This window comes from Ammodytes marinus (genome assembly GCF_949987685.1).
Source record: "Ammodytes marinus genome assembly, chromosome: 20".
Classification (NCBI taxonomy): Eukaryota; Metazoa; Chordata; class Actinopteri; order Uranoscopiformes; family Ammodytidae; genus Ammodytes; species Ammodytes marinus.
The window spans coordinates 9,412,535-9,419,617 of record NC_137224.1 but is presented as its reverse complement, the minus strand read 5'-3'; positions in this window follow the sequence as shown (position 1 = coordinate 9,419,617).

Sequence of the window (7,083 nt, the reverse complement as noted above, 5' to 3'; positions counted from 1 at the left end):
CTGCCTGCCTGCCTCTTTGTGTGTGTGTGTGTGTGTGTGTGTGTGTGTGTGTGCGTGCGTGTGTGTGTGTGTGTGTGTGTGTGTGTGTGTGTGTGTGTGTGTGTGTGTGTGTGTGTGTGTGTGTGTGTTGATGATCAGATTTACCTGTATGTTTGTGCTTTCATACTGACCAAATATTTTTTTATTCCTAATTTCGACGTTGATACACACTACCGGTCCTGTGTACTTAATGCAGTGTATTCCAACAGTCTGATCTAAGTATAGAAACACGTTAGAACAAAGGAACGGCCCTGACTACTAATCATTTCTGCCCAGGCAGTTATGTAAAGTTAAAAAGGACAATTGTGGCATAATAATTAACAAGCCAGATGCTGGAAAAGTGAATGTCTATTAAAATTCAGCAGTTTGGCACAGCGTCACCCTTGAACACTATCTATCTATCTATCTATCTATCTATCTATCTATCTATCTATCTATCTATCTATCTATCTATCTATCTATCTATCTATCTATCTATCTATCTATCTATCTATCTATCTATCTATCTATCTATCTATCTATCTATCTATCTATCTATCTATCTATCTATCTATCTATCTATCTATCTATCTATCTATCTATCTGTCCGTCTGCAACAATCAAGACTGGTCTTGAGCAGCATGACAAAGCAAAGCCCCTGCCATATTCCATCACTGCTAGTATCAGCTTTAAATTGCACTGTGAATTAGAGGATATGACCTTACTGTATATAATATATATATATATATATATATATATATATATATATATATATATATATATATATATATATATATACAGCTGCATCTTCACAATTTGTATCCCCTGATTTCATCTCTCTTTACATACAGTTACTTAGTTTAAGGTCCTCAATTGGGACCGCTTTTGTGTGCATGCCACATATCTGATTTGTGTTAATTTTTTTTTCCTCTTATGCGTGGCCTTTCAGTTAGACAAGATAGGATACAGAGTTTCAGTGTTTTTTACTGAATCCTAATGCCCATATTGCTGTTTGAGTGTTATGTCACTGGCAAACAGCAAATAAACAGCATCAATCTTTCACAACAAAACACATGGCAGACAAACAAAAGACAAAAAAACATTCATAGTCTTTGCTCTCTTGTCATGTCAGGGCTCAAGATGATATCCATTTTGCAGTATCATCTTTTATTAACTGCTAGGGGGGAACTTTTTTCCTTGCTCTACTTACGATACACTGCCCTCTATCTTCTCTCATTCTCTTTTACCCGCATGCACACACACACACACACACACACACACACACACACACACACACACACACACACACACACACACACACACACGCTGAAACGCTGTTTGAAGGGCTTCCAAAATGTCTTGTTTTTGGAGAGAAAAGACAACCGACAGATTTTTTCTTCCAAATATGAATAATTTTTTACTTTACCTCCATTCCTATTATTTTCCCTTGCAGCTTCAGGTGTCATACATCACACCATTCACTGCACACAATCTACAGTACAGGGATATGCATTTGTTTAAATGTGAATGTGTGAAGAGTTGAGCTGCAAGGAGCTATAGCGAGGAGAAGGCACATGACCTAATATGACTATTAATTCTCCCCATCCACTCAAATTAGCATATCCCCATTTACTATGCTCTTCCTGACCATCCATCCTTTTTTTCTCCTCTCTCATCTCATAGTCCATCACTCTACACACCCCCTCTAGTTTGCTCATTATAACTAGTAATCTATGCCAACTTTGTCTTTCATCTTTTTGCAGCGGGAAAGGAGACATCTCCCATCAGGCGGTCAAGTGGCACAGCTGACGTCAGCTGTTTCTCAGTGCAGGGTGTCCAGAAATTGTAACTTTTTCAGTTGGAGGCTTTGGTTAGGCTTGCCTTGGTTTTGTGGTTTTATATCGAGTCTGACAGGTTCCTGTGTGGTGCTGCGTGGCCACAATTCAGCATGTACCCCTTCTCAACAGTAATAAGAGAGAAAATACAGGTAATGCTGACTGTCTTAGATGTGTGGTGGTTTCTGAAATCTATGCTGTTTATGCATATGAATAGGCACCCATTTCCTCAGTGTATGATGAATGGGCAGATATTGTATTTTTCATCATCATCATTAAACTATTATGCAAAAACAAACCACAACATCACTCCATTAACTTTGCTGCGTTGCTCTCATGCCGCATGCAGCACAACCCAAATGCTTTATTCTCCCTCATTATATGCACTCCACCAAAAAAGGGGCGTCTTGCCCATAATTAGAACATTATACTGGTGCATGACCTTGCTAATGCAAATGTTATCTCTCTATCATCTTATCCCAAAACTTCAAAAGGAAGTACAGCAAACTAAATGCAGTCTGTGTAACACATCTAACCCAGGGCTCAGAGATCTTCCCTGCATGGTGCCGACAGATTTTATTAAACCAAGATTATAGCAGAGAATTCTCCTGGGTAACAAAAGCATTCATTAGTCAGCTGCTGACCTTGTAAACTTAAATGGGTCTCAGAAGGAAAAACATTTTAAAAGTTAAGAGTTATATATTAATATATCAGTGAGTTAAAAGTTAATATCTGTGTAAAATATGAAACTTAGCAAAACACATTCCAATAGATTCCCTTTCACTCACACTCACAGCACCCATCTTTTCCTCATGTAACCAAAGCCTGAAACACACGGCATGGCTGTGTAGGCCATAATTGATTTTTTCAAGATTGTGGAGATTGTGCATGTGTCTGTGTCTAAATCGGATAGGTCACTGAGGACAGTAGCAACATTTTATCTTCAAGTGTGCAGCATACTTTAGGATTGCAGATCTCTTTCCTTCCAAATGGGCCTCAGAGCAGTCAGAGGCATCATGATTTGAACTTTATGACTGGAATATGGCCCATCTGTAGTTCATTCTGTTGTCAAAGATGGTTTATGATGGAAATGTAAAACAAAGCAGGTCAATATGAGTGGTTATGGGGCTATACTATGTTTTTGAATTGCTGTTGTTTTTTTTAAATAAACAAGGGGGAAAAACCTCATATGTTGGTATAATGTTGCTCTTTTTCCCTTTGCACAATGTTAAGAGATGGAACTAACAATGTTAGATATTGTATCAGTGAGAATTTGAATTCACAGGGAAATTGGAGAAAAACTTAATTTCCTGGTTGTCCCGTGATAAAAAAAAAAACAAGCTCCAAGTCAATAAGACTGGCTTAAAGCTGCAAGTCGAGATGAGACAAGTGTCTTATGTTAAATACCCTTTTCTATTTGAAAGAGAAGGTGTAATTTAAACTCTTTGATGTAATGAACATTCACATGGTCCCTGCTGTATCTAGGTCGAATGTTAACCTACTAAGTAATTCCTGAAAATCTCTTTCATGATGTAACAAGCAAACGTTTGCTCATGCTTGCTTTTATTTATCACTTTGAAGTTTTTATTTATTTATTTTTAACTGTACACTTGCTCCTTATGGAATACATGGCACACTTTTTTTCTGCAAGGATTTGTTAAGCACATGTGGCGTGAATCTATGTTGCTTTATGAACATTTAGATTTAGAAAAATAACTACTACGACTAGAGTTTGGAGCCAGAGAAACAATTCAAATGCATTACTATTAGACCCAGCTTACTCATATAGGCTGGAAAACAACCTCACACATTACTAGAATCAAAATATCATGTAGGTTATATGGACCAGAATAGTCATAATAAGACAATAAGTGCAAACAGAATGGACGGTTTGGTCGTTAGATTTGAACAACAGATACTCTTCAGGTGTCTGACTGTGAGAAATGTGTAAGAACACAGTGTCAGTGACAGTTGAGCCTGAGAAAGATGACTATAATTTGGTTAACCAAGAGAACATGTGGTATGTGTGTACAGCACTGAGATGACACTTTCCCTTATGTGCTGAAGTGTTTCATTTACTGTAGATACATGGGAATATGGGAACTCAAGAAACTGTCTCTTTCTGTACTGTTGCTTAACGTCAGTTTGGCAAAGAACAGAACAGAATCATAATGAAGATTTATTTTCTCCTCAAAATGTAGGTTACTGTGCCATGGCTTAAGCCTTCTTTACGACAAAAAACTCTCAAAACTCTTGTAGCGTAACAATACTATGAGTCTACAGCCGTTCTAGTGGTTAGTATAGAAGATAAATAAATTGTTCCAAATGTATTTATAAAAGGTATTGCTACAAGCCTAAAGATAAAAACATTTTTTAGTTGCCTTTAACATATTGTAATAACATTCACACCAGAAGATGTATTAGAATTTCAGATATTAATCTAGTGCAGAAAGGATTTTGGGGGACTTTAATATGTCCCTAAAGAAAAACTAAATTTAAAATTAGATTTAAGCATGACAGTACTATACAAGTTAAGATATTGCACGGGGGTTACAGCTAAACTTAAATCCCCCTGGGAGTAATATAACAGACACTTAGCAGATAATGTGCCATAAAGAACAATAAAGACTCTATAACCAACAGTGGAGCAGCAAACTCACAGCACACCCCATTAAGTGTCTGCAGGAGTATTACAATTGCGCTTTTTCAGAGAGAAACAATGGATCAGCAGAGAGTGAGAGAGAGTGAGAGAGAGAGAGAGAGAGAGAGAGAGAGAGAGAGAGAGAGAGAGAGAGAGAGAGAGAGAGAGAGAGAGAGAGACAGATGGGCAAGTGGCCAGAATAACATTGGGGTTTGTGTTGGACATGCCAAAGGGGGTTTGGCACTGCCATTTGCTGACTCACACCCCGGGCCCATGTGGATTATCGGGACAATAGACTTCCATTTATTTTTAATGAGTGCAGATAGCCTTACAGACATATCATCGTGCAGAAATAGAGCTACTGACAGGAGAAACGAGTTAAGGACTCAGGCCAAATTACCTGCTCTAGCACAGATACTAATGCCCTTTACTTTGAGCTATAGCCCACGGTAGTGTATGCTTTAGGTGGTGGCTGCAATGAAGGGACACCTCATTGCTACATCTATGGGTCTATTCTGTATATCTTCTGAATTGACTGACATGACATTCTCCATTACCTTGGACAGGAAGTCAGTTAGGTTCTGCTCAATATCTTTCCCCTGAAGAGGTGAAAAAGTAAATAAAAAATGGCAAAACCAATAAAAAAGTAAATGATGGATTTCCCCATGGCTTATACTTTCTCAACCGAAAAGAAAAATCATGGGGTGGGGGTAAGGGGCACACTAGGAAATGACTGTGAACTGTTATTAAAATGACTTGACATTTTAAAACATGTTGTATTTGTGATCGCAAGGTCAGCTTGCCTGTTTATTTCCAAAATGGAGCAGATGGAGTTTGTTCATCATTATTAGTTTGAGTAAGTGGACCTTGTGATTAGAATTCTAAGTATGGAATGAATTCAGTCTCAATATTAATGAATGCACAGAGAAGGATTCACACTTGTATTTTGTGATTTATATATAAATGACTCTCTTCTCACAAATACATTTCAATGCACACACAAATGAAAACCGTCATATATAAATGTAAAATAAATCCATCTATAAGAAAAACGTTTCACAAACACATTTCCGATCCACACACAAATGTGTATTGTTTTAAATAAATGTTATATAAATCCATAAATATATTAATTTAAAAAAGATTTGCAATTTTCATCAAAAATGTGTTTGGATGTTATTACATTTATATACAAACTGTTACATTTGAATTTACAAAATGCTTTTAATTTGTGAACTTCCTTGCATTCATGTGTGAATTGGTCTGTATTTGTGTGTGGACTTTTGAGACTGCCCTGAGGTCGCTGGTTTCACAAATGTGTTTTTTTCAACCAGGAACTACCTATAGCCAATCGGATGTCTTCCTCGTTTTCAGCCAATCACATGAGCGCAGTCTCACAAGGGTCCGTTTACGCCCAGAGACAGAGGACGGTACGGTACGGCACGACTGAATGAGCTCAACCTCAATGCATTATTTTTAAAACTGCCATGGAGTTGTTTTGCTGCAGTGGACCACGTTTTTGGTGAATCATAAACGAGTCACCAAACACCAAAAATTCCAGCATTTGCAGCGTCCATTTCTCCAAAGAAGAGTTTAGTAACTTTGGCTAGAAGGCTGCTGGCTTTGCAGAGCGGCTATGTCTAGCTGATGCCTGCTGGAGCTGCCTTTCTTTCCTTCAGACTTCACCGACCCGTGCTGATTGCCGATCATGTAAGTCACTTATCAGCTTAGCTGTACATTACATTTTACTGTCTCATTAGCTTTAGTTATGCTACTACAGTGTATTTCACTTGTGTGTGTTGCTAACATTTAGCCCTAGGCCCAGTGTTTGAAGCTAACGTAGCTAACGTTGTTATCATAGTAGCCTACTACCAAATGTTTATTTTTAGCATGTCATGCTAGCTACCTTGATGACAATCACACAAAATATAACCACTGAATTAAGAATTATATTATACCCTAACAGAATATCTCTGTATTACAGCATTACAGTCAGCCTGTGCCAGAGTGAATGCCAGTGTGTTGAGGGCTAATGCGACATTGAGCCTGAACCTCTCATCTCAACCCGGGACCCTGGAAGACAGACGATGTGACCTACACCTGCAGTACCATGGAGAAGAAAAGGAACAGAGGTATGATGAAGAATCTACTCATGCTAATGTAGTTAAAGATATCATAAACTGCATATAACTCTCTGTATATTCTATTTGATTATTTCACTTAATAAGCTTATTGGGTGAACAAGCACACTGCATTTATTCTTCTCATAAGGACTGTTTTCTTCAGTGTCATCATTGTAAATATATTCAATTTCTTCTTAAAAGCAGAAACAAGGTTTTACTCAAAGACATCTCGAAGTGCATCTTCACAATCTCACAAAAGTATTCATACCCCTTATACCTTTCCACATGGATAAATCACACGTACATTTATTTTATTGGGATTTCATGTAATAAACCAACACAGCATTGCTTATAATTGTGATGTGATGATACATAGTTTTACATTTTTTATATTTAAATAAATTAAAAAAACTGAAAAGTGTGGCTTGTAAAATAAGTTCAAGTGGTCTGAATACTTTTGCAACCC